General features: G+C 45.0%; 1 long non-coding RNA gene across 1 annotated transcript; it reads left to right on the forward strand.

Moving 5' to 3' along the window:
• Positions 1-4,152: 4,152 nt before the first annotated feature.
• LOC122457123 lies at positions 4,153-20,511 on the forward strand. The gene is made up of 3 exons (XR_006276473.1): positions 4,153-4,284; positions 10,478-10,480; positions 20,495-20,511. It is a non-coding gene; the product is annotated as an uncharacterized LOC122457123 (long non-coding RNA).
• Positions 20,512-27,709: the final 7,198 nt, after the last annotated feature.

Consider the following 27,709-nt stretch of genomic DNA (forward strand, 5'->3'; position numbering starts at 1 on the left):
AGCACTCAAATTGCTCATTGTCCTAAAATTACGTGGTCATTCTGTGATGCAAAAAAATGTAGTGGAAGTCACATTCTTTGGGACTTCTAAAACCAGCCTGCATAAATCACTGGATAATGTATTGTAGCGAACACTGTTGTATTGGTCAGGAGGAAAAGCCTATATAGCTTAAGCTAGGTCTCTTCCATTTCTAATTTCTCCAATTCCAAGATTCACTAGAGTCTGGCCTCTTTGCTTTGCCATATCACCAGCATATCCCCTGCTCTGGGAGCTGTGCAGCCATTACTCCAGCAGTACCTCACATGGGAAACTCCCTGGGTCCTAGGCTGGGAGTATTCCCTGTTTCAGCCAACATCCTCTTTCTGCCTCCAGAGTGATGCAGACAGGCTGTAGCAGATCTGTGAATCAGGCCCTAGATTTCTCTTTGCTTGCATTGGGCTTGGCTCCGAGTTTAGCATGTCAGAGTCTTGCCTCTTCTTTTTGGTGCATGCACTTTTTTGCCTGCTCGCAGAAGAACTTCAGAATAGATAAAAATTACCAGCATCTTTCTGACAATTGCTCCTGATGCTGGGGCATGGGGGGGGGGAGGGGTGGACGGAGGATAGTCGAATAGTCGTCTCTGACAGAAAGATTTTTTTTTAAATGCATGCAGAGAAACCTATTCAGATTGATCTGCCAACATTGCGATGTGTGATTTTTTTTAATGCTATTACAGAAAAACATTCACCATGTGTGTGAGAGAGCCTGGCAGGATGCCAAGATTTTGCATAATGAATTCAGTGGATGAATCCCATTAGTCTTTCCCTCCCCCCCATCACCCCCCACCGTTAAATTTTTCTGAAGGCGAATTACAACTGCAAACTGACCAAATAGCCAGATATTGGCTGGTCTGCATCTGATTTCTCTGAGACCTTCCTGCCGAGGCTGTTAGGTATCAGCTTGACTCAGTACACAGTGGTAGGTGATGGGGACAATGGAGGATGGTATCAGGGAGACTGGGAGAGAATGTCAAAGCCTCTAGCAGCTGAAATACACAGAACAAAAGAGGAGAATGGGATTGTGTGCTGTAGCAGGCGGGACATGCATTTTATTCGCAGGTTATACATAATAAGCATGGTTGCAGGGGAGAAGGGCATTTCCTCACTGACAATATGGCAGCAATAATAGCCACATGGAGGACAGCTCCTGGTGATCCCAATGCAGTCTCATGGCAATATGGTGAAGAGTGTTTTATCATGGCTGTAAGTGTGGGTTGTAGCAGGCACCGGTAGATTGGCATTTTCCGTGGCGGAATGTCATCCTCTGTAAGATGCCCTAACCTGTGAGTCAATGAGCCTTGCGAATGCCATTGCAACGTGATCAGCGTCACTCTCATTTGTGAGCAGTAGGAATAAGAGGGCCGGGTTCTTTACAAATGTATGAGTGCCACTCTTATTCAAGGTGAGGTACCGTCATGTGTTTGCCTTTGTCCATGTTTACTGCTGTTCTGTGCGTGTGTGTGCCTGAGCTCCAATGGAAGACGTCAAAGTAGCTGTGTGTGTGTGTGTATGTGTGTGTGTGTGTATGTGTGTGTGTGTATGTGTATGTATGTGTGAAATAGTGCCCTCTACTGGAATATCTCAAAACTGCTGACATGCACAGCTGCTCCCTCCATTCACTGAGCTAATGGGGCAACATTCTCCGTGCTGAAGGTTCATGAGTTCTGGTTCCAATGATGTAACTCTGCAGCTAGCTGACAAAGCCTGGTGCCTGTGTGCATGTGGCCAGACTGCTGCACCATAGAGCTGGGTGCATTCCACTGTAGGAGAGGCTGTGATGGTGGAAGCAGTATGTACTGTGGGGCTTTGTTTTCTAAAGAAGTCCTGGAGTCTCCCCAGTGCTCTGAACACCAGGGAGAGCAAGCTGAAGCTGGCAGGAAAGGTTTTCTCTGTATTGACACAACATGGCAGTCTAATCCCATTAGTGGCACTTCAGTCTGCTGTATTAGTGTCATCTCACATTAGTATTTGCTTCCACTTGCAGTAAGAGCAAGTTGCTAATGTGAAACGGCTTGTTGGAACATGCTAGTGAGAAAGTGAAGGAGGAGGATGTGCGTGCGGCTTTGCTTTTGCAGAGAGGTTGGCTGCCTGGCTGGCATGTTGGTTGGCACTGGATACCTACAGAAGATGAACTGCTCAGTAGTGCCAGTTCCTGCCATTCTAGGGCATAGCGGGCTACTTTCAACAGAGTCAGAACAATTGGTGATCAAAGCTAGGCCCAAGCCAGACTGCTTGCTCAGATTACTCATGAGATAGGGAGCCTTTCCCCTCTAAATCACTGGTAGAAATCTATCCCCTTCAGTTGTGGCCTAAAGTTGCTCCTATTTGGTGGCCTGACGAGTCTCTGTCTGTGACCCAGTGGACAGGTGTTCACATCACACAAACCACTGGCACTAAGTGGCTTCCTTGTTGGTGATGTCGGCAAAAGGGCCCCAAACCAGGCAGACCTTGGGGACTGAATGGTAGTTTCCCACTATCTGTCTAAAGGTCTCTCCGGTCAGCATTGAAGGGACTTTGGTGGGGATTCTGCTCCTGACACTCTCGATGTGGTACATTAAAACCACCAGGATGACTTTGTAAGAGGTTTAATTAAGAATTCTGAGCTTCTCTTCTCTTTCCTCTGGGGAAGGAGGGTATAGCTCTCTCTGCTTTGAGCTTTCTAGTCCCCTAGCTGCTCAACAGAAGTGCGAATGTCCCTAGAACAGTGTGTCATTCGCCAGTGTCCTCCAGTGCAGCACCTCACCTACGCATGTCACCTACAGACAGTGTCACATTCATTTCACATCATTACATGTGACAAACCCTGGCATTACAGCCCATAGATATTTATATAACATGACTACCATGGAGACAATCGAGCCAACAGCTCACGTTGCGAAAGGATGCCAAGCAAGGGATGCCATTTAAGGATTCCCTTCTAACATGTATGGCCCTTCCAATCAATTTGCCCCTCACTCTTCCCAGCTAGTCATACTAGGAAAGAAGAGCTGTTGGAGTTTTCTCCTCACTCTACAGGCATCAAAGATTTTCCTTGGATAACTTTTCAGGCATGAGTTGATCACATGATTCTATCACCCCCGCCCCTCCATTGGGAATATTCCAGGTAAAGCCTTCCTGCCGCTGGGACAAAGTAATGTTAGGGCTTTGGGAGCAGTCAGGGTTACCTACTGCATAGCGAGAAATACAGATGACGAACAAATAGGCTGCCAGTGTGACATTGATTAACCTGCTGTTTCCAGCCACCGAGATGGTAATCCACTAATTGCTTCATCTTTTGTAGGGGCTCACTTCAAAGTCAGACCTGATGGAGCTAAAATTTCCGGATAAAAGTCTCTGATTCCAGGTGCAGTTTCACGGAGGAGAAATCATTGCATAATATTTCCTGGCTGACAGTCTGTCCCAGGCCAGTGAGCCCCAGCGGGTGTGGTGATGGGGAGATGCCGAAGCCTACCAGAGAGATACCTCATGGAAGGTAAAATCTTCTCTCCACAGAGCCCAGCACGGGCAGTGGCACCATGAATTTCCCCACACATAGTGTTCCTCATCCCTGACCTGGGGAGACCACCTCCAGGATTTGAGAGGGTTGTTCAATCACCATCCCATACTGAGTTCTTGCTGAGGCTCTCGGCTGGGATGGAGGCAGGTAATGCCAATTGCTTTTAGTGGGTCAAATATTATGTCTACACTGTGAGCACTACAGCAGCACAGCTACCCCGCTGTAGCACCATAGTGCAGGCACTTCCTACAGCAACGGAGGGGTTTTTTCTGTCACAGTAGTTAATCCACTTCTCTGAGAAGCGGTAGCTAGCTAGGTCAATGGAAGAATTCTGCAATAGAGTTCTGGATGCATCTGCTGGATGCCAGAGGCTAGGTCAGCTTAACTACATTGCATGGGAGTGTGTGAATTTTTCACACCCCTGAGAGACATATCTAGGTCAATCTAATTTTTGTAAGTGCAGATCTGGCCTTAGTAATGGCCATGAGCTCTTTAGATGGTCCAGGAGGTTTTCTTTCACCTATTGTAGGACAAGGACCGAAGGTAAGACAAGAAGTTATTGGTGTTATCTGCAGCAAGGGAGATTTAGAGTAGATATTAGGAAAAAAACCAACTTTTTAGCTATAAGGGTAGTTAAGCACTGGAATGGGCTTCCAAGAGGTATGTGGAATCCTCATCATTGGAGATTTTTAAGAACAGGTTGGACAAATGCCTGACAGGGATGGACTAGGTTTATGTGGTCCTGCCCCAGTGCATAGGCCTGGATTTGATGACTTCTCGAGGTCCCTGCCAGCCCCACGTTTCTATGAGTCTGATTGTACATCTGGGAAGCAGATGGATCTTTTGCAAGTGGATCTTAGAACAACCATTCATGCTCATCGCCTCCAGACTGAATAATATTAATGAACTCTACATAGACCTTCATCTGGAGACCACCTGAAAATTTGAGCAGATAGTAGTGAATGCAGGTCTCCCTTTTCTTAGCGATTTTGTTCACAGGGTGCTTTATATTCTGCATTTCCAATTTTTTTCTTCAGGTGTAATGAAAGATGCTGACTTTGATAGAGCTGAGCAAGCGTTGAATATTCACTCAGTTTTTTAAAGTGAATTCTCGTTGATGGGCATTCACAGAACTTTTGCATTCACTTTTCATTAATATTCTAGCTAATGAGTTTCCTGGCAGGAATATTTGTGGAAGCATCCAGATTTTAAGCAGCTATAGGAGAATATTTGCAGAAAGCAATTTTTGAACTCATAAACATGAATATTCAAGCCTGGGTCTAAAAGTTATCCAATTAGGAAAACACAGAAATGTCAAACGAGATGTGTACTTAATCAAAAACTCACCAGAACAGCTTGACTTTAGTCTATCCAAACCAACTGCTTATTTACAAGCTACAGACTGTGCATACATGGAGAAAGTATTCAACAAATGATTTCAGATGGAAGGTGTAGCCAGGAAAATGTTTAGCTACCCATGGACCAATTACAAACAGAAAAAAAGCAAATATGTCTTATGAATTATTTGCTGTGATGAGTTTGCTCAGTTCTAGCTTTGATCTAACAAACCCTACATAGTTTCATAGATTTTTAAGGCCAGAAGGGACTGTCACTATCATCTAGTCTGATTTCCTGTACAACATGGAATTTCACCCAGAGATTCCTGCATCTAGGCTAATGATTTATAGTTGAACTAGATCATGTTTCTAGGCCACCTGTATGTAGACAAAGGGCAACCCATCGAGACAGTGAATGGAGGTGGGTAGCGTTTCTTCACTGCCTTGCACATACTCCAGCCAGCATTTGCATGGCCCACGATAGTGCTTCTCTCAAACTTTGCAGTAACATTTCACCCACTGAGATTTCATAAGAAGCAAGGTTCAAACACTGCAGAATTAGCTCCCATTAATTTTCATATACCACCGACCTGACCACGGCATTACATTATCATTTAGTTAAGTGTGCATGGGGCAGTGGAAGATCAATCAGTGGGAACAAGCATCTTGTGGCAATATATCGGCAACAGAGTGTCAAATGAAACCTTTCCACAAAGATGCATTGTGTGTGCATATATATATGTATACATATACACACCGTACAGACATCTCGGAAGGCTAGCCAGGGCTAGATGGAAAAAAAATCACCATTTAAGCTAGATGCAGCCAAGCCCTTTTAGTGTCCCTTCTGTTTTTATGGTGTGAATTCCTTGGGGGCAAGGACCCACTGTTCTTTCTGTTTGGAAAGCAGAAATAAATAATACCCTTGCAAGATCAGCCTTGCTCTCTATGGTACATTTTCCATTAGCTCGCTCAGGTTTCTTTAAATGACACAAACAATGGGGAACCCACTATTCTGCTTGTAGAGATTATTGCGCAGCCTAACTGCTCTCACTGGGAAGGGGAAGAGTTCCCTCTGAAATTCCTTTGGACATTTCCTTGTGTATATTTCCAGGCTTGTCCTCCTAGTCACACCTCAAGCAATTCCTGTCCCTCTCAGTAGAACTCTTGTACTCCTCATACCTCCTGACATTGCTGCTTAGCCAAGCTGTGCATCTTTCAGCTCTTTGGATCATGACTCATAAATCAGCCACCCACCCCTAATCAATTTCGCTGCTCCTCAAGGAATTCCCCACTATTTGTCCTGGCAAAAAAACCCCCAAAACATTCCCAAAGCACAGAATAACAGCCTGAATAGCATGGGGTGGCTAAACAAGAAAGGTATCACACACACCCTGAGTCCCTGCCCCTCGCTTTGAGGCACCTGGTGCCAGGGTGCAGCCAAACTCAAAAGAATATTATGCTGAGGGTCTCCCTAGTCTGTAGTCCCGCCTAATGGAGCAATTGATTCCAATTGAGCCCAGGGTCCCACCTGCTGGGTTTCTTAGCAATCGCTGCACAGAGAGGAGACACCTGGATTCCATATTCTGTTTAGGAGGAGAGACTATTAACCCTTTATCTGACAGATGCCGCAAAGGTGGATTTTCAAATGCTCGGAACCAAATGTGCTGAGCTCTTTTGAAAATCTGGCCCTAATATGGGGAATACACTATGGGGAAAATTTTCAAAGCCACAAAGCACAGTTAGGTGTCCAAATCCCATTGAAATCCAGCGGGCCTTGGGTATTTAATTCCCTTAGGTTCCTTTGAAACTCCCAGCCTATAAAATGACACAGACAGATAGCTATAATGCAATCCCCAAAAGCATGGGATTTAAACACAAATAAATGCATTTGGGGTTCTTTCTCTTTGTCTTCTTGTGTGTGCACCGTTAGGATCAATATTTTCCAGGTTTTCTGCACAACTATAGAATCATAGATGTGTAGGACTTGACGGGAGCTGAGAGGTCTTCTAGTCTAGTCCCCTGCACTCAAGGCAGGACTACATAACAACTAGACCATTCCTGACAGGTGTTTGTCTAACCAGGCCCTAAAAAACTCTAGGTCTAACTAGAAATTTGCATTATTATTTTTTTTTTGGTGGAAGCTGAGATTCTCATGCAACAACTTGACCCCAGAGCTGGCACTTTAAGAAAAACACCAGCTATCATGAAATGTAGTGCCACCAAATCACAAGAGTTGACAACACTACATAGCCAGAGATATAGGATCGTCTTTTTGTTCTGTGTTTGTATAGTGCTTAGCACAGTGGGGTCCTGGTCCATGACTGTAGCTCCTAGGCATGATTGTAATACAAATAATAATAAAACAAAGGTAGACAGATATCAGCCATTATAGCACATCTTTTTAAGTTAAAAGGTAGAGCTATCCCATCAATCGATCCTTGCTCCTGACTTGGTAACTCTTGACTATTCAAGTGCGTCTCATGCAGGGACGGGGTAATTATCATGCTGTACAGGTTTGGATAATTACACAGCAGCTTCCAAGTCATTACAAAAGAGAGACAAGATCATTCCTTGGGGATCCTCTAAGTGCACATTACCCAGGAACCTTCAGGGCTAGTGGGGGCTGGGGCTCATACTTCACTTAGCAGAGGGATAATCTTGGGAACTCATCTGGATCCTAAGGACTGCCCCTAAATGTAGTGTACTGCAGCCACCGTTGTTCTCTGTATTGAAATCTAGCCACGAAGGCGGCTGCTTGAATAAATGGGGGTGAGCAATCTACGCTGTCATGCAGATGCACAGACCCTGCTCTGTAGACTTGCATTTTGCACCCGGGGAGAAGCGGTAGCAAGTGTAATCCACTGGTAGGTGTGTGTTAGAGTCCTCTCTCTATGCCTGATCGATCGAGGATGTGGGGCTGTTACAGCTGCTAACTACAGAGTGTGTCTCTTTAGCTCAAGCTGTAGTGACCCCTGCATTTAGCTCTGGCAATCCCCAGGGCTGGCTGTCCCACAAGCACGCTCTGCTGTGGGATGGCTGTTGCAGGCAAGCCCTAGTCTGGCTTCCAGAGTGTGGGGACAGCTTCTTGCTAGCCTCTAATAGGTGGCTGTGCAAGAGGAGCTGTCCTTAATCCATCCCTAGTAGTCCACACAATCCAGAGAGCAACCGGGATCACGCAGCTGCAGGGTGGAGACTAGCTAGATGGATGTGGAAACATTCCTCAGTGCAGTGGGGCTATGCTGCCTGTATGAGGGGAAGTGGCAGCAGTGCCATGCTGCGTACCGGGGGGTGGCATTGTGGCAGGGCTATGCTGCCTGCGTAAGGGGCAGCAGTGGTGCAGTAGCTGCTGGAAAATTTAGTAACAGCCAAATGGTGTATGGCCAGCAGGAAACTTGCTACAACATGAAAATACTGCAGCTGGAAAAGCAGATCCTAATAGCTAGAGGGTATGTGCCTTTCCCCTATCCCCTGTCACTTAGGCACTTCAGCAACAGAAGCCGAGGCTAGACAGATCTACAGCAACCACCTATTCAACCGAAAAACCCATCAGATCAATACCCCTGACTGCTGCAGGATGTTCCCTCGGCAAACATACACCCTTTGTCCCATTTAAAATCCTCGTGCACTCTCGATAGGAACAGATCCCACAAAGCACTAATACCAGAGTGGGTATGAGCGCATTAGGGGATGTGACGAGGGAAAGTTTGGGGGAACAAGGCAATTGCAATGCTGCTGGCAGATGCCGTGGAGCCCTTCTATTCATCGGGGTTTCTGGACGTGAAAGAAACATCCTGGAAAATTGTTCCTGTCTTGTTCCCTCAAAGCATTTTGTAATGAGGCTTGCAAACCATAAAATTTTCAATACTACAATGATTTTGCCCTCTCACTTTGCGCAGACTTTGTGTCTCAAAGAATTAGCTGCCTGAATACCTAATGACTGTCTCTGCTAAAAGAAGTTTATGAATGCATGGTAGGGTGTCCTCCCAATGGCCTGGACTCTCACAGCCTATTACACACCTACTGAGACTGGAAACTCAGAACCCTCTCCCCAGGTTATACTTGTGCAGTTCCTGAAGAAAATTCTCCAAGGCCTGGTCTACAAACAAACTTACACTTAAATATACTAAATAAACATGGCTAAACTCAATGTAGCTGATGTCATTCTTCTGAAATAAGAGCATCTGTACAGGAATAACTACGTGGGTTTTAATTGACACCTTTTGTTAATTTGGTGCAAGTTTGTGTGTAGACCAGCCCCGAGAGTCGTTGATTCTGAATGCTTTCATCAGCTTGGGAACTAGGATCTTGCCCAAATGTCAAGTGTTTTTCCCATTCTGCAGCTGTCTCTTTGGGAACCTTGCCAGCAGAGTTAACTGAGTGCAAAGCCCCAGGCGGTGAAAGACTTGGCATCTCTCAGGACACCAGACTCACAAACCTCACAGCTTACGAGAGTGAAGGTGATTAACCCCTGGAACAAGCTACCTATGGAAGTGGCGGATTTTCCATCTCTTGGCATCTTCAGATCAAGACTGGGTGCCTTTCTGGGAGGCATGCATTAGTCAAACACAGGTTATTGGCTTAGTACAAATTCTTTGGTCTGTGTTATGCAGCAAGTCAGACTAGATGATCTAATGGTCACTTCTAGCCTTAGAGTCTATGAACCTACTTGCTGGGACTCTGGGCAAGATAGTTTCCATTCCCTTTTTCTCACCACTTCGGTGTAGTGCTTTACTCAATAACAAGGGACTATGAATTAATGGTTCTCTCTGACAGCCACCAAAGAATTGGGGTAACCCAGAGCCATGAAGCCAACACAATCAGGATCTGGATTCCTGCTTCCTTCAATTTCTATCCGAGTGCAGCTCAGACTGGCTGTTGCTGAGGGGTGGTGGGAAACTTTGCGCACGTTAAACATGTGAGCTGAAGAACACATTGTCATATGCCTGCCTGAAGGCTATTTACACAGTTCCAATTGATTTGTTGTAACCTGCAATTATTTTAGCTGATTTTTTTTTCATGCCCTGTTTGTTTTCACTCTCAGGAAGATGAGTGATATTTCTCACTGTTAAAGCAACTCTGGATATGATAGGGAGGAAGCAATACTGACACTACAGTAAATCTTGGCTGGAGCGATGGCCACAAAGCCACTTTCCAGGCAGATGCTCCAAATGCCTCAGTAGGAAGTAACTGCTCATTTCTGGCTGCTCTAAATCAGGTAACAAAAATTCAGCTTTACTAGTTATTGTTTGATTCCTTCCTCTCTTTGTGTCTCCCTTTCTTTCTCTTGTCCTTTCTTTCTCACTCCTTTTTTAATTTTCTCCTTTTTCACTCCCTTTCTTTCTCTCCAGTGCCACCCAGCAATGGTGAGCTTGGATCATTGGCAGGCCCAGCAGAAGCCAACGGCTTATGGGAAGAGCAGAGTTTGATTCAGGACAATGTGGGAACGAGGCAGCAGACTAGCAATCCTCCTACAGAACCCTTTGAAAGCAGTCATCTCTCTCTTCACCTCCCCCCATATGCCCACTTCCAAGAACTCAGTCTGCTCATGTCCCTAGTGAATAGTGTCAGTTCATTCATTGTTCAGAATGAATTAGCAGCCAGAGGCAGTTGTGCCCTGTGTGATTCTAGCGGCGTCTTTGCAAGCAGGGCTGATGTTCTCCTCCCATGGACCCTGGCTGTTCTTCCCCTGGTTTGGGGTTGGTAAACACAAGATGGATTCATTCCCCAGATCGGTTTAATGGGTCAATGTCTACTTTACTACATTTTACCTCTCAGCAAGCTGGGAATACTCCAAATATATTGCCAGGGAAATAAACTATTGATTGAAAAGGGAGGAAAGGGGAAATCCACTAGCGATTCTAATGGTAAGAGCAATCCTTAATAATCGTCATAATTTGTAGACAACAACAACCTCAGACCATTCCAAGGTGGACGCAGAATTTAAAAAAATAGATTGTAGAAACTGGATCTTTTGCCCTCCTTAAGATGGTCTCACACTGCTGAAATTTACTAATGATATCAATTATGGTTATTATTACGTCAAATTTTCAATATGTGTCTCATTGACTTTCAGTGGGATTTAAGAGCCTAAGTCCCTTAGGTTTTTGAAACTTTAGCCCATTATTTGTGTAATGGTATGTGACAAAGTTCCGTCCTTGTCTCTGTGGGGCCCACGTTTCCTGGTGGATTTCGCTAGCCTCAGAGGCTCACTGTGACCCTCCACATAGTCCTTCTCTCTCTAGAGACAAGGGTCACAGCCTACTGAGCCATTTTCATCAGAAGCCAGCGAGGGAGGTGAGGAGAAGCTATCCTCCCTTGCACAGTCTCTGTTGTCTCCTAGTCTCAGTGATTAATCAGGGGGGCAAAGGGGAGAGCTTGGGCCCGCTCTCTACTCTGGGCTCCAGCCCAGGGACCCTAATAGTACCAGCTATGGTGGCTGACTTTTTAGAAACAGGATGTGTACAATTCCCTGGGCTACTTCCCCACAGCAGCTCCCACTTCCTCAAGATCCACTTTACCCTTACCTCAGGGCCTCCTTCTTTGTGTCTGATATGGTGTGCACTGCTCAGTCTCTCCAAAAGCGCAACTTCCTCCTACAGCTCCTGACATGCACGCCTACCTGACTAACTGGGAGGCTTTTAACTAGTTTCAGCCAGCCCGATTGGCTTCAGGTGTCCCAATCAACCTAGCTGTCTTCCCTGCTTTCTGAAAAGATCTTAATTGGCCCCAGGTTTCTTAATTGACCTGGAGCAGCTGCCATTTGCTTATTCTGATAAGAGGGATTTGTTTAGCCTGTGGCTAATATATCTCTCTCCCATTACTTCACTATAGCCATCTGGCCTTGCCCTGTCACAGGTTACAAATTATAATAGTAATTAGTATTACGAATACTTTTTGGAAAAATGGTCTGTCAGTGACACAGTGGGACCTGTTGAATTCTAGACACATTTGAAAATCTGGCCTTTATTTAGGTGCCTAAATGGGAGCAGAGCTCTTTTTAAAAATCTGTCCCCAGTTGTGATTCGCCAAGGTCACATGGGGAGTCTGAGGCAGAGGCAGAATAAGCTGAACCCAGATTGGCTGAGTCTCAACCCAGTGTCTTCATGACACCATCATGCTTCCTCTTTGCTATTGAGACAAAAGGTACCGATTTCCTGGTTATTACAGCATCATCATTCATCCTTCCATCTTTCTACTTTGCATTTCCCAATATCTGCAGCATATTCTATTTGTCTCCTTGTGGTAACTTTGCTGTCCGCTTCTTTTGAGCATTCTGTATTTCTCCCGCCTCTTCCTAACTGGCATCTATTCAGTTCTCTCTTCCAAACATTGACTTCTTAATTAGGACAGTGACTGTGCCCAGGGCGAGTGGCTGACTGCAGAGCAGAGAAAGTTCAAAGGATTCCACATGGCTATCTCATCAATTAGTTGTTCAAAGATATTTCTCCAGTCAGATGCTTGTAAAAAATGTTTTTGTGTTTAATTCCTTTTTTCACAACAGAGTTGTAAATGACAGTGAGGGAAAGGGAAGCTGAGAGGCTGTATTTAAGGTGAAGACATAAAGGATCTGAATGCAACGGATCTGCTCCTGATCTCGTTCACACTGGGCTGTAATTTGATTGACTCGAATGAAACCTGGCCCCTGGGAGATCAGAATCTGATCTAGTGCTCCTAACAGGTGCAGCATTTAGAATGTGTCACCATGTGTTTTCATAGGAAACACCTTAATGTAGTTCAGCGGGCAGTCATTGCAGAGCAAGGGATGGGTCGACCAGTATAGAGAAGAGGATTAAAGCTCTGGAATGGGACTTAGAAGAATGGGGTTCAATTTCTGGCTCTGACACAGACTCCCTGTGTGATTCTGGGCAAGTCACTTAATCTCTCTGTGCCTCAGCTTCCTATTGGTCAAATGGGGATAATGATACTCTCTTGGGGTATAACTTCACTGCCGAGTTAACTCAAGTTACTCCTCTTGAGTTAGCCTAGATTGAGTGGGAGCAGCCACACTATGAAATAACATGCAGGCAGCAGTGCCCATGCTGGTGCTGCTCTCCCTCATGAGGTGCTAGGACTTCTGCAGGCGCGTCCCACTGTTCTGTGTGCACTGCACTAAGTTGAGCTTCTTTCCCAGTGAATTGTGGGAGAACTTCTCTCTCCTTTTGGGGCACACACAAGGGAATTGTGGGAAGGCCCTGGAGGACTAGCAGCTAGGGTGACCAGAGAGCAAGGGTAATAAATAGGGAAAGGGGCTGGAGGGTAATAGGAACCTATATAAGACAAAACCCCAAATATCGGGACTGTCCCTATAAAATCGGGACATCTAGTTACCCTACTAGCAGCACCTACATGACATTAGCCTACATCCACACTATTCAGTGGTCATGCTAGCAGCTGAGGAGTTGTGCTCACTTGAGCTGGGGCCTATATCCCTGATGGGTCAGCCAACATGAGTCAAAAGCACTGCCATGCCGGAGTTCAGGGTTTTTGTGTGTGTATGGGACTCAAGTTAGGGGTAACGTTCTGTGAGGACGTGGGGAGGATGTTTGTGTTTCTCATGCTAAGCCCATGCAGTTTCCCTGCACTGATGACAGAGCAAGACTCATCCTCCTCTACCCAGGTGCGAGGGAGAAGAAGAGATCAGAGAGGCTTGTACTGCCAGCCAAGAATTAAATCCCCCAGCAGGGCCTGCAGCTATACAGCCTGCAAAAGGTGTCTCCATGAGATAAAGACCCTGTTAGTGCTTTCTCTCGCTGATGGCAGTGAAGTCTCATGCCAAGTTCCCCAGCTCTCATTCCCATAGAGATGGGAAAGTTACTGTTCCAATGTCATTGTGCCATGCTTCATGCCAAGACGGCTTTGGCAGTTGACCAAGTTTTGGGTTACAGCGGTGAAATCTAAGGAGCAGAATACTGCCTGCATTTCAATGATTGCAGAGGGAGAAAGCCAACTGCTCTGGGATGTTTATTTGTGTGTCTAAAAGTATGTGTTTGTCAGTGTGTGCGTCTGAGTGTTCATGACATGTCTGTGTGTATGTCTATCCCTGTAACAGAGAGATTGTGTAAGCGTGTGGGGGGGGAGTATGACAGTCAATGTGTGACTCATATGTTTGTGCCTGTCCATGTTAGAGGGTATCTGTGAGTCTTTGTGTGAATACGTGTGTGTGTCTCTGTATGACAGTGTGAGTCAGCGTGTGTGTATCCAAGAGAGTGTGTGTGAGTCTCTGAGTGTGTATGGCTCTGGATGGGAGAGTATATATGTGTCTCAGTGTCCGAGTCTGTGCATGTGTGTATGTCTGTGTCTGAGTACATGGGTGAATCATTGTGTCCCTGTCTGATGTATGTGTGTGTTTCTGTGTCCGAGCGGGTATGTGTTGATATCTGTGTGTGGATCCAAGTGGACGGGTTTGTCTCTGTCTGGAAGAGTGTGTGTGTGTTGATATAATTGTATATGTATGTCTGAGTGTATCCGAGTATACACTGTCTTGGGCAAAATACTTCAAGTATTGAGGGTTAAATACCAATGTACTCTGCCTCTCCACCCTGGGTGACAGGTTTCAGAGTAGCAGCCATGTTAGTCTGTATCCACAAAAAGAACAGGAGGACTTGTGGCACTTTAGAGACTAACAAATTTATTTGAGCATAAGCTTTCGTGAGCTACAGCTCACTGCATCAGATGCATTCACCCTGGGTGAATGCCTGATGAATTGTACCTGCTGCTGGACCTCCAACAGAGATCTCAGTTTACTAGCTTTTTTACACTTTGGCAACACTTGTATAGCTTGTCATGCCAATAAAATCTTATTGAACTGAATTGAATTGTATCTCTGGGTCTGATACTCAGTGTAGCTGTATCTGTGTCTGTGTTTCTGTGCACTTGTCTTGATCCAAGTGCATCTATAGTGTGTGTGTGTGTGTATATATCAGGGTGGATAAAAATCAATGACTTTTTAAAAAAAAATAAAAAAAATCCAATTTTTTTATTTAAATCAGATTTTTTTTGATAAAATGCTTTTTGAGGAAAAAACCTATCTAAAGATCGTTTTAATTAATATATATTATAGCTCAAAGATATCTCATCATGGAATAGGGATTATAAATTCTAATTCTATAGTATGAGACAATATATTCATGTAATGTTTAAGAAAAGTTTTGTAAATGAGTTCCAATAGTTCATGGATTAGGGATCCAATTTTATGGGGTTCCAGGGGCTTCCGTATAGATTATTTAGGTTAATCTTTCTGTCTACCCAGTAGGATTCAGTGCTCAGTCTAGAAGTTACCATCAGAGATGCTTGGTTTTGCATTTCTCAAACTGGATTTGTGTCTCCAGAGATAACATGCTTGTTAACAGCAAAAATGGTTTTAAATAAATAAATAATATATAGAGGTGAGAAATAACAGACCTCAACTCTATTGTCCCTCTGCAAATTTGTATACACAGAGCCAATCCCTTACCTCTCTCTAAAAGTGCAAAGTTTCAAAAGGTTCAGTGAATAGAAGATTGTTGGGGGTGGAATAGATCTGGACAACGAGAAGAAGTCTGGAGACAAATGTGAGAAGGGAGGGACAAGCAAGAAACAAAAGTGAAACTGTTTGAGCAGCATATTCCAGAAGTCTTGAGGTCTTTCTGAGTGTAGCCTTCATTGATTTGAGATCTACCATACCATTCTCTCACTAGAAGGGAAAACCTGTAATGGCAGCAGGCCATAAAAGAGATCCAGTTTGGGAATAAGAACCATTCAAGAAATATATGTTTGCCGATGATGTTTTAAAGAAAGTCACACCAATGAACTGGTGGAAGTCACTTAAGCATTTGGATTCAGAGACTGTTGAGATGATAATCTCACTTTTAACACCAATAGCTTCTTCTGCCGGTGTAGAAAGAATATTTTCTTCCTTTAAACTAATTCATTCCGAATTGAGAACTCGTTTGGGACCTGAAAAAGCAGGAAAGCTTGTTTTTCTTTTCCAGATTATGAACAAACAGGAAAATGAAGGTGAAGACGACTGAGTTAGCTGCAGAAACCAATATTTTAAGTTTCTCATGTTGACCTGACTGACCTTGTCAATTTAATTTTTGGGGTTTTTTTTAAATATTTCATTTAACTATTTTAGTTAAAAACAATTTTAACAAAAACAAACCTGATTTTAAAAAATGTGAATGTTTAACTAAATTCAAAAATTCAAATGCTTGTTTTGTTAAAATATTATGTTTGCTGTTGAACAAAAAAATCCAGAATACAAAACGGTGTTGTTTTAGTTAAATAAAACAATTTAAATATCTGTCTGGTGATGTTCTCCTCCGAATACAGCATGGTAAGCAATCCTCCAAATATTAATGATTAACCCATTGAATTGGAGATAGTTCACCTCCCAATGACTTCATAAATATCTGCTTCAATTACCTTTGGTAAATGAAATAACCAAACAAACATTCATTTTCTGATATAGCTGTAAAACTAATCTGAAAAATTATCAGAATAAATCACTTTAAAAATGTATAGTGTGTACCTTTTAAAAATGAAACCTACATCTATCTCTGAGTTGTGAAGAATATGTATGAAGGTTAGAACAACCAACAAGAATGCCCTTTATATAGAAAGAAAAGGAGTACTTGTGGCAGCTTAGAGACTAAATTTGTTAGTCTCTAAGGTGCCACAAGTACTCCTTTTCTTTTTGCGAATACAGACTAACACGGCTGCTACTCTGAAACCTTTATATAGAAATCCATGATTACATCGAGTCTTCCTGAATTTAAATCAAATCCACCCTGGTGTGTATACATATCTGGATCCTAGTGTGCCCATGTCTTGTATGCAAGTCTGTACTTGTGTCTCTGTGCATGTGTCTGGATAAGAGTGTGTCCAAGACTCAGGGGCCAGGCGGAGGGGGGTGCATGCAGGTGAACATGTCTGGATTGATGTGTGCGTGTGTGTGAACATGCCTGGATCTGAGTGTGTCTGTGAGTGTGTGTATATGTGCCTGGTTCTGTGTATGTATGATAGAGAGAGATCTCCAAGGCAGTAAGATGATGTTCCCCTGAAGCCGTGCTGTCTCCATCTGGGCCTGCTCACTGGGAGAGGAATCCCATGTCTCAGGACATACAAATGACTCTGGAGTGAAAAGCCATAAATCAGGCTGGTGACAATCTGTGAGGCATTTCAGCGGGGTTTCAGCCGTTTATGGGGAAGGAGTGTGTTCAGTGCTGAGTGATGGTGATAAATGGTTTGGGAAAAATGATACCCCTGTAACTAGCCCACCCTCTAGTCACACTCCACTCACTTTGTGACTATAGCTATGCGTGGTGGAGATAAGCACCTAGGGGCCTGTTATAAAGAGGTGGCTTTGTGCACAAGACTGTCTTAATAACCTTGACCCCAGAACCTCAACTCCGGATCTCAACCCCACTGAAGAGTTGTGGGTGTTTGAAACTCTGAACCCATACAATGTGATGGCTGGGGTCCACCTCTAATAATAACGTGGTTCTTATACTGGGGCCAGATCCTGCTGCAACCGGGCTACAGCTTGGATAAAAGTGGCTTGAAGCCACCTTTGCAGTCCCCCAGTACCAGGAGCTGCTGGGAGGCAATTCACACACCCAGAACAAGATAGAGCAACATCAGGGCTGCTCTAAATTACATCCAGTTGCAACAGCCCCCAAGGAATCGTTCTGCAGCTGGAGATTGCCACAGCACAGCGGCATGCCAGCCACACCCCCTTTCCCTGGCCATGCCCCCAACTTAGGAAGGGAGCTCACCCATTTATAGAGCTAACGCAAACGTTTAACTTTGGTTTGTATGTATTAATGGGCCAGATCCTCAACAGGTGTAAATCTATGACTTCAGGGAAGCTATGCCAAGCCACACCCACTGAGGAGCTGGCTTATTATTTCTATAAAGGAGGGGGGCCGTAAATCTGGGTTGGGCCCTAAAAATGCTGTTTCACTGGGGGAGGGGGGCTATGCAGGCTCAGTCAGCCTGTCTTGCCCATGCAACCAGAATCCTCTCTCTGGTTCAGCAGATGGCTCGGCACCTGCCCCATCCACCTCAGTGGACAATTCATCATTACGCAAGTTTTTCTTTCTATATGAGCAGGCCCAGCTTCCATGGCCTTGTAACTGGGCCAAGATCAGGGACTCTTCAGCCCTTCTATGAGGCCAAAGACAAGCTCTTGGGAGCTGCATAATGTGTCTGAACAGGACTAGTTCGGAGCATGGGGGAGGGAGTGTGGTGGATTCCGGCAGCTGTGTCCACCTGACATTTCTCTTTCTCCCTGCCTTTGTTTAACCAGGTACAGAAGGCTGTAGAAACTGACTGGAATTACCTGTAACTCCAAGCTCTGTCAATCTCTATTAACACCTGGCAAAAGAAAGGCCAGCGCAACAAACACAGTTTGCCTGCGTGTTATGACATAGGGTTTTCTTAAGAACCACCCGCATCGTCCACTACTCACAAGAGAACAGGAAGTTTCAGCAAGAAACAAGAATGGGTTAGCCAGAGCTTGTATGTGGCACTTCCTTTCCACAGAGGTGCCCTGACAACTGTACATGGCCAGTGTACTATCCCGTGTGGCTCAAGTGGAAAATTCCCAGGCCAAGGTTTGCATATAAAGACTGTTTCTTCCTGATGTTCAAGGGTGGCTGCAAAGCTGGTGACACACGGGGCCCGGCTTTTACAAGTGCTCAGCATGCTGGGGGCTGAGCTTTTGTGGGAATCTGGCCTTAAGCATTGCACTGGGAGCTGCTGGTCGTAGAGCAAGTGAAAACCTAGCCCTTTAAGGATCAAGAGCGACCAAGGGATCCTCGCTAACTTCTAATGGGCTGGTTTAGGGGCCTCCCACAAGCTATAGGGCAAGTGTGCAAACTGAAACTAGCCAGTCAATTTTTCTTTACTCTAAAGGCAATTTATGGCAAACAGCTCAGCTAAATGAGAAGTGGCGTGTCGATGTTTGCACACATATGTGAAACAATGCCCTCTACTGGAAATGTGATGGGCTTGCTTATATTGAACAGCTCCCTCCTTGCCTTTTCACAAGACACAGAGCCAGAAGAGTACCCAGAAGTCACCTACTACAGGACAGGCCCAACAAAGAAAACAACAGAACGCCACTAGCCATCACCTTCAGCCCCCAACTAAAACCTCTCCAACGCATCATCAAGGATCTACAACCTATCCTGAAGGACGAGCCATCGCTCTCTCAGATCTTGGGAGATAGACCAGTCCTTGCTTACAGACAGCCCCCCAATCTGAAGCAAATACTCACCAGCAACCACACACCACACAACAGAACCACTAACCCAGGAACCTATCCTTGCAACAAAGCCCGTTGCCAACTCTGTCCACATATCTATTCAGGGGATACCATCATAGGGCCTAATCACATCAGCCACACTATCAGAGGCTCGTTCACCTGCGCATCTACCAATGTGATATATGCCATCATGTGCCAGCAATGCCCCTCTGCCATGTACATTGGCCAAACTGGACAGTCTCTACGTAAAAGAATGAATGGACACAAATCAGACGTCAAGAATTATAACATTCAAAAACCAGTTGGAGAACACTTCAATCTCTCTGGTCACTCGATCACAGACCTAAGAGTGGCTATACTTCAACAAAAAAGCTTCAAAAACAGACTCCAACGAGAGACTGCTGAATTGGAATTAATTTGCAAACTGGATACAATTAACTTAGGCTTGAATAGAGACTGGGAATGGATGAGTCATTACACAAAGTAAAACTATTTCCCCATGGTATTTCTCCCCTCCACCCCACCCCCCACTGTTCCTCTGATATTCTTGTTAACTGCTGGAATTAGCCTACCTGCTTGTCACCATGGAAGGTTTTCCTCCTTTCCCCCCCCTGCTGTGGGTGATGGCTTATCTTAAGTGATCACTCTCCTTACAGTGTGTATGATAAACCCATTGTTTCATGTTCTCTGTGTGTGTGTATATAAATCTCTCCTCTGTTTTTTCCACCAAATGCATCCGATGAAGTGAGCTGTAGCTCACGAAAGCTTATGCTCTAATAAATTTGTTAGTCTCTAAGGTGCCACAAGTACTCCTTTTCTTTTCACAAGAGTAACTATGTCATTGTCTTCAGCAGCTCCTTGCATAGACATGCCAAGTCTGTGAGGTTCCCCCTCAGCCAGTGCTGCTACATTATAATGGATACATCTGCCTGCTGAAAGAAGCCAGGACTATGCTGTCTGTAGTCCCTACTAGAAATGGCCGGAAACTGACCTATTCCTATCGCTTCTAGTCACATGCCCCTGAGGTTGGTGGAAGACAATAGATCATTTTGCTATTTCAATAGAATTCCTAATGCTAGTGAAATTAAATCTTCCCTGATATGCAAGCAAGAGTCATGCACTGAAATTACAGGCTCTTCAATGAAAAACAACACTGCCCATATTTCATTTCTTGTATATTCTAAAAGAAACATTGCACAGCTTTAATCCTAAAACTCAGAAATCACCATTTGTTTGCCATATCTAGGCCTGTAGAAAGCAGGATAATTACTTTGTAATGTCTCATCCCACATCAGATTGCAAGGAGGACACGAATTAGCATCCAGAGCTGGGTGAGAAAAGAAAAAGCATTGGAGCAAGAATGGTCTTGTAGTTTGGGTACTGGACTAGGACTTCAGAAGGTGGGGGTTCAACTTCTGGCTCTGCATAGACACGCTGCATAACCCTGGGCATGTCACTTTATCTGCATCGCAGCTCAGCATATGTAAAACAGGAATGCAATATTTCCTTACTTCACAGGATAAATTTGTTAATGCTTGTGAGGCACTCAGATACTATGGTGACCCTAAAAGTGTTTAGACATCTGGACTCAGAGATATCTGTGGGCAAAATGTCTGTGGAGAGAAAGACACAAGGGAGAGAATATGTGGAGAAATAGGAAAAGGAGAACTTCTGGGAGACTAAGGATGGAAGAACATCTGGATACCAGCTGGAACATCTGGATCATCTGGAAGAGAAAGATCTGTCAGAACAAGAGAAGTTAAAAGAAGACTAGCTTGGAGAAAGTGGTAAGGAGAACATCTGGGTGAGTATCTATTAGAGGTGAAAGTGGGGAAAAAGCAATGAGCCACTGAACAGCCCAGTAGGAAGAAGCAAGGCCTTGGGGAGAAGGGAAGCCCAAACATGGATCAAAATTGTGGGCTTAATTCCCCACAGGGACTGATAACTAATGCCAAGGGGGTGTGCTCTGCCCAGAGGCGTAATGGACAGCACAGGATGCAAGGCAGAGGGGAAGCAGGCTCTATCCCTTTAAAGAAAGGAAAATTATCACACATAGCAAAGATCTTCACTGGAGCTTCCCCACTGCTTGTAAGATCCCGGCATAATGCAAGGTGAAGGGGTCTCCTGCATTACAACCAAATGTGCTCTTTGCCTGTCTCCCCATATTGTGGCTCCCACTGTGCTTTTCTGCTGCTGGGAATCTCCCTCTCTAAAGAGCCACTTCTTTGCCGCTCTTGTGTGGCTGCCAACACCATGGAGCCAGCTCCTCTTTCTGCATTACCCTAGCTGAACCTCCTCCTTAAGGGGAAAGAAAAAGAACCACCAAAAAGCAAACCTGAACCCATTCTTTGTGAGGTTTCAAGAGCTAATGAAAATTTTCCCAGGAAAATGGGAGTGGTGGGAGCAGGGAGAAGGGAAAACCACAACTTAGTATGACAACAGATTCATTAAGAAGTCATTAGTCTCTGTCAGGAGCTGCTTTAATAAACAAATGCCAAGAACTGCAGTTCTGCCTTAATACCACTGCTGTGCTAAACACCATTGGGGCCACCTGAATGCAACTAATTAAATGCCATTTAAAACTCCCCAAAACCTGGCAGTGGATTTCCAAGGCTCTGCCAGTTTCCCGTGTCAGCCTTGGAAGCCACCTCATTTGTAATTGTCTTTCTCAGAGATGAACAGGGCAGAGGTGCTATTGCTCCTGGCAAAGAATTCTGTTTTTCTTTCTCAAAGAAGGAGAAGAAGCGCTTTCTAAAGTTTACTTTCTTCTTTCACTTGTTTAACCTAAATTGCGAGCCTTCCAAATGTCTTTCTAACGAGAACAGCAGCCTATTTACATTGGCTTTCAGCAGCATAAACAGCCAAGATGAGAAACTGACCCCTGCACACAAAAATGGATTCTGTCAGCCATCAAAAGGGAAGGCCCATCTCTCAGAAGGTGCAAGCCAAGTCTATATCTCCTCCAGCTTAACCAAAAGGACTGACTTCCTGCTCTCCTTCCCTGCACATGCAGTTGTCAAGGAAGCATGAATCTGTGATATCTTCTCTGCAGTCTAAGGAGATGTGCATATTAGGGATTTTTGCTCTGGGGTTGCTATACTGCAGTAAGCTATGCTGGTATGAACCCTTCTGTGATCCAGTGCTTTGCATCTATGCCAGGATTTCACGGTTGTAGCTGCACCAGTGTAAAAACCCCTGTTGTAGACAAGCCCTAAACTCAGCGGCTTTGATTTCAGCTTTGGAAGGCAGGTAAGGTTCAGGCCTGTCAGTAACAATCAGGAGAGGTCCGTTGAGCTGATCTCCCGGAATAAGTAGGCAGATCACCATCTGGTGGAAGAAGGCTCAGCTGGGAATTCCCAGGAAAACAAAGGCTGCTCAGAGTGACAGCCTGAAGCTGAAGAACATTGAGTCCATGTGCCTGGAACTGTGGAAAGGTTGGGATCTGGGTCAGGATTTCACAGCTTGACCCTTTCTCTATAATAAGCTGCATCTAAACCCTGGCTCTGAACTCCACTGGCTTCTGGGGAAGGTCGGACTTCAGGGCTGGGGCTTCTCACCTGTTCTAATGGGCTCTCACTGCCAATGCAATGCCTGTTTAAATATTCCAATGACCCATTGCAGTCTTGCAACTGGCTTCAATAGGTTTTGGATCAGGTCCTGGGGGCACAGCTGGAACAAACTCAGTTGGCTTTATTCTCAACTTCCCCATTCCTATGCTTAGAAGAGGGATGAGGGGTCCATGTGTGGGTGGGTTTTAAGGTGGCTTTAGCTACCTTTGAGTGCCGCATACTGTGGAGCCATGCCCGGACTTGCCCAGCTACAGATGTAAATAAGAGCAACCTCGGGGCTGCTTTAACTTACTGTCTGTTTCCCATGGCTCCCTATGGGCCATGGAAACAGAACTGTTGTAGTGCCATGCCTCTGACATGTCCCCTGTCTGTCCCCTGTGCTTGGGTTTTGGAGCAGGGCCAGTGTAAATCCCTTAAGCCATCTTTGCCCTCTCTAGAGAGGCCCCATCGCACAGCAGGTATTCTCAGGGGCTGTTTGCACTCACTTTGTGGTCCCTTTACACTGCCAAAGCACTTTAAAGGTAGAGTTAGCCATCCAGCAGGAAGACTTCCATGTAAAAGGAAATCTTGAGTGGCTTGGAGCAGTATAGCAACTCTTATGCCACCCAGCTACAGGCTTAGGGGTGGCACTCAGGGAAAAGTTGTGTGACTGAGGCTTCCCTGATCTCTGACAACCCCCAGCTGCCATATTGACCCTTTGGGGCCCATAAGAACCCATGTGTGATTTAGAGCAGGTTTGAGTCTGCTCTAACTTATGCTGGGGACCATCCTGATGCAGAGGAGTCCTGGTGAGTTTTATGCCACCTTTATACATTCCCAATCTGCATTATGCACTTCTCCACTGCAGCAGAGGATCTGGTCCCAAGTACTGAACAAGGATAAAGGTCCAGATCTTCTGGGACTGTAAATCAGTGAAGATCTGTTGAAGTCAATAGAACTACACAGATTTACACCAACTGAGGATTTGCATCCAGGACATTTTAATATGTAAACATTTATCAGAGTAACTTAGGTAAAAATCAGCTCTGATCTTTTGGTCCTGGCCATCCTTTGCCCATATACATCATGTCCTCTTGCGTCTGAATATAGCTTGGCTTCTTCTTAACACTGGGAATTCTCTCTATGCTAATTCAGAACCTTAATATTTGCATCTATCTGTATAATCAAATCAATGTAACCACATGCTCTCTGACAGGTTTCAGAGTAGCAGCCGTCTTAGTCTGTATTCGCAAAAAGAAAAGGAGTACTTGTGGCACCTTAGAGACTAACAAATTTATTAGAGCATAAGCTTTCGTGAGTGAGCTGTAGCTCACGAAAGCTTATGCTCTAATAAATTTGTTAGTCTCTAAGGTGCCACAAGTACTCCTTTTCTTTTTGCACATGCTCTCTGTTTTCCTTGAGATTCTCTTTGTTTGTTTTGTCCTTATATTTCCTGACATTTTTTTTTAATCCTGTAATCAGAGGTACTGCTTTAGTTCTGCACACACTAAGGAACCTTGGCAAACACGCAATCCATAAAATACACAGCATAGTTACAGCAGGATTTACATAACAGTGACAGAGAAGACATCAAAAAGACTCAGTGATTAGATTTAGGAGCAATTACTTAAATGTCTCAAATAAAGGAAGAGGAGGTTGGAAGCTGATGGGAAGTTACACTGATAAATGTTCGGGTCCTTTTCATGTCTATAAGTGGCATTTGTCATTCAGTTTTATGCTTTGCAGAGAAGTTTCCAACCACTCACAAATAGAAATCACCCCAGACTCCCCTTTTGTATTTTATAGATGGAGTGGCAGAGAGACACCCTTGAATGGTTCCGGCTCCATATTACTCACACGTAATAGTTTTTAAAACAGAATTAAGGATCATCTGGGCGAGACAAGGTCGCTGAGATAATATCTTTTATTGAACCAATTTAGGATTTGTATGGACAGTCATAAAACACATAGAATCATAGAAGATTAGGGTTGGAAGAGACTTCAGGAGGTCATCTAGTCCAACCCCCTGCTCAAAGTAGAACCAACCCCAATAAATTATCCCAGCCAGGGCTTTGTCAAGCTGGGCCTTAAAAAGCTCTAAAGATGGAGATTCCACCACCTCCCTAGGTAACACATTCCAGTGCTTCATCCTCTTCCTAGTGAAATAGTGTTTCCTAATATCCAACCTAGACCTCTCCCACTGCAACTTGAGACCATTGCTCCTTGTTCTGTCATCTGCCACCACTGAAAACAGCCGAGCTCCATCCTCTTTGGAGCCCCCCTTCAGGTAGTTGAAGGCTGCTATCAAATCCCCCCTCACTCTTCTCTTCTGCAAACTAAACAAACCCAGTTCCCTCAGCCTCTCCTCGTAAGTCATGTGCCCCGGCTCCCTAATAATTTTTGTTGCCCTCCACTGGACTCTCTCCAATTTGTCCACATCCTTTCTGTAACAGGGAGCCCAAAACTGGATGCAATACTCCAGATGTGGCCTCACCAGTGCATAATAGAGGGGAATAATCACTTCCCTCGATCTGCTGGCAATGCTCCTACTAATGCAGCCCAATATGCCATTAGCCTTCTTGGCAACAAGGGTACACTACTGACACATATCCAGCTTCTCATCCACTGTAATCCCCAGGTCCTTTTCTGCAGAACTGCTGCTTAGCCAGTTGGTCCCCAGCCTGTAGCGGTGCATGGGATTCTTTCGTTCTGAGTGTTGCACTTGTCCTTGCTGAACCTCATCAGACTTCTTTTGGCCCAATCGTCCAATTTGTCTAGGTAACTCTGAACCCTATCCCTACCCTCCAGCATCTCTACCTCTCCCCCCATCTTAGTGTCATCTGCGAACTTGCTGGGGGTGCAATCCATCCCATCATTCAGACTATTAATCAAGATGTTGAACAAAACCAGCCCCAGGACCGACCCTTGGGGCACTCCGCTTGATACGGGCTGCCTACTAGACATCGAGCAGTTGATCACTACCCATTGAGCCCGACAATCTAGCCAGCTTTCTATCCACCTTATAGTCCATTCATTTTTTAATGGCAAGAATACTGTGGGAGACAGTATCAAAACCTTTGCTAAAGTCAAGATCTATCACGTGCACTGCTTTCCTCATATCCACATATCCTGATAGTTGGAATCCCCCATTCACAGTGCAGTTACAACATGCACTTGCACTGATTGGAGTTCTAGCTTGGGACTCACAAGACTCTGGGTTTAATTCCCTACTCTGCCACGGCAGTGTGACCATGAGCAAGTTACTTAGGCTTACATAGGTCACATCGCAACACAAAGGTATTTCAGCACTTAAATACCTTACAGAATCTGCCCTTAATTTCTGTCTGCTTCAGTTCCTCATCTGTAAATAAGGAATAATACTTCCCTACCTCACAGGGGTATTGTGAAGATAAATACATTCAAAAGATTGTGAGTTGCTCTGATACCTACAGTAACGGGGGCTGTACATGTACCTAAAAGTAGACTTGTATATTATTCAGACACTGTGGTGAGAATTTTCAAAAGAGCTTTCCCAGCATTTTGTTCAGTGGCTCTTGTACACTATTACTGGCAGGCAAAGCCCTCTAGAAGTTTTGGACTTGTAGGCAGATCTAGGGCCCGATCCAAACCCCCGTAGACACCAAAACAAGCGGTCAGATTTTCAGAAGAGCTGTGCACATGGGTGCCCAGCACCTTTGAAAATCTGGCCTCAGTTATGGGTGCTGACTAGCATTTGGAGCTCTTCACTGTATAAAGTTCCAGACAAGGTGTGGCCAATGGTAAACAAGATAGACAAAGCTGGAACTCAATCTGTGTGGAAGCCTCTGTGTGTGTGTGTTAGTGTGTGTTGCAGCTGTTCTGTTCAATAAATGCTTCCTGTTTAAGACAGAGTATATGACAGCCAGAACCAAGGCAAGCTTCTCCCAAGATGCCCCTTACCCATGTGCCTCAGACCTAACCTATAAAGAATCCATCCAGTTCCTGATCTCTGCTAAGATGATTCCCAATTAGTTTCAGTGGTGATGGTGGTGTTTTTTTGTGCTGAGGGGACACCTGTGCCATTGGGAAATGGGCTGTGACCCACCGAACTCATTTCACTTCCATCAACAGTCAGCTGATAACAGCAACTAGATTAAAAAATGCTCCTTTAAAAAAACCCTGAACAACTAGTCAGTGAATTTGTTCATGGCCAAATGCCATGCCCTCCTCTTGGATTGGAAGTGACCTTTGAGTAATAAGAGGAGAAGCTGGGGCTATGAATTGTGGGGAAGTGGGACCAAGATTCAGAGTGCAAGATTCTCCTCTCACTTACATTGAGTTCACATTGGTGTAACTTCATTGATTTCACTTGGGCTTACACCAGTGTTAATGAGGTCAGAATCTGGCCCTGTGTCTCTCACACTCTTTGGGCCTGATTCTTAGATATGCTGGGGGCACAGATTCAGGGGCAGAGAGGCAGAAGTGACTTTAAGCCAGCACCCTTCTCCCTCCAGTATGCTGAGGCCATTCAGTGGCCTGCCTAGCCTCTGGCACGAGTTAGAGCAGCCTCAGGGATGCTCTAACTTATGCTCTGTTGTACATGGCTCCCTGGAAAGCAGAGAATTTCTGTAGCAGGGTGCACTCCAGCCACAACCAATCCCCACCCTTGGCCCATCTCAATATACCCCTAGGCCGGGGACTGGGAGCAGAGCTGGTGTGGAGCTGTTATGCCACTTCAGCATGGGCTGGGGAGGCCCCGTGCACAGGGCATATTTTCCAGGGCTGTTTCCACTCTAAGAGCTGCCAAGGGGCCTTAGTGTAACTGACAAACAGGTCCCAGGTCCCAATCCCCCCTGTCCACATACACTGCCTGTCTCACTCTTCCCACTGCTCTCCTGTTGATTCTAAAGGGTTTTGCCACCTAGCAAATTCTGGGTTGGGCCACTGCACATAATAACATGAGGAGTGCATCCTGTTTCCATGCAGGTCCAGTTTGCGCTAATGAGAATTTAGATCAAAGAAATGTGGGGTGAGCCCAGCTCCCCAGGGGAGTCAAGAGC

The sequence above is a fragment of the Dermochelys coriacea genome, chromosome 21 (assembly GCF_009764565.3).
Source record: "Dermochelys coriacea isolate rDerCor1 chromosome 21, rDerCor1.pri.v4, whole genome shotgun sequence".
Taxonomy (NCBI): Eukaryota; Metazoa; Chordata; order Testudines; family Dermochelyidae; genus Dermochelys; species Dermochelys coriacea.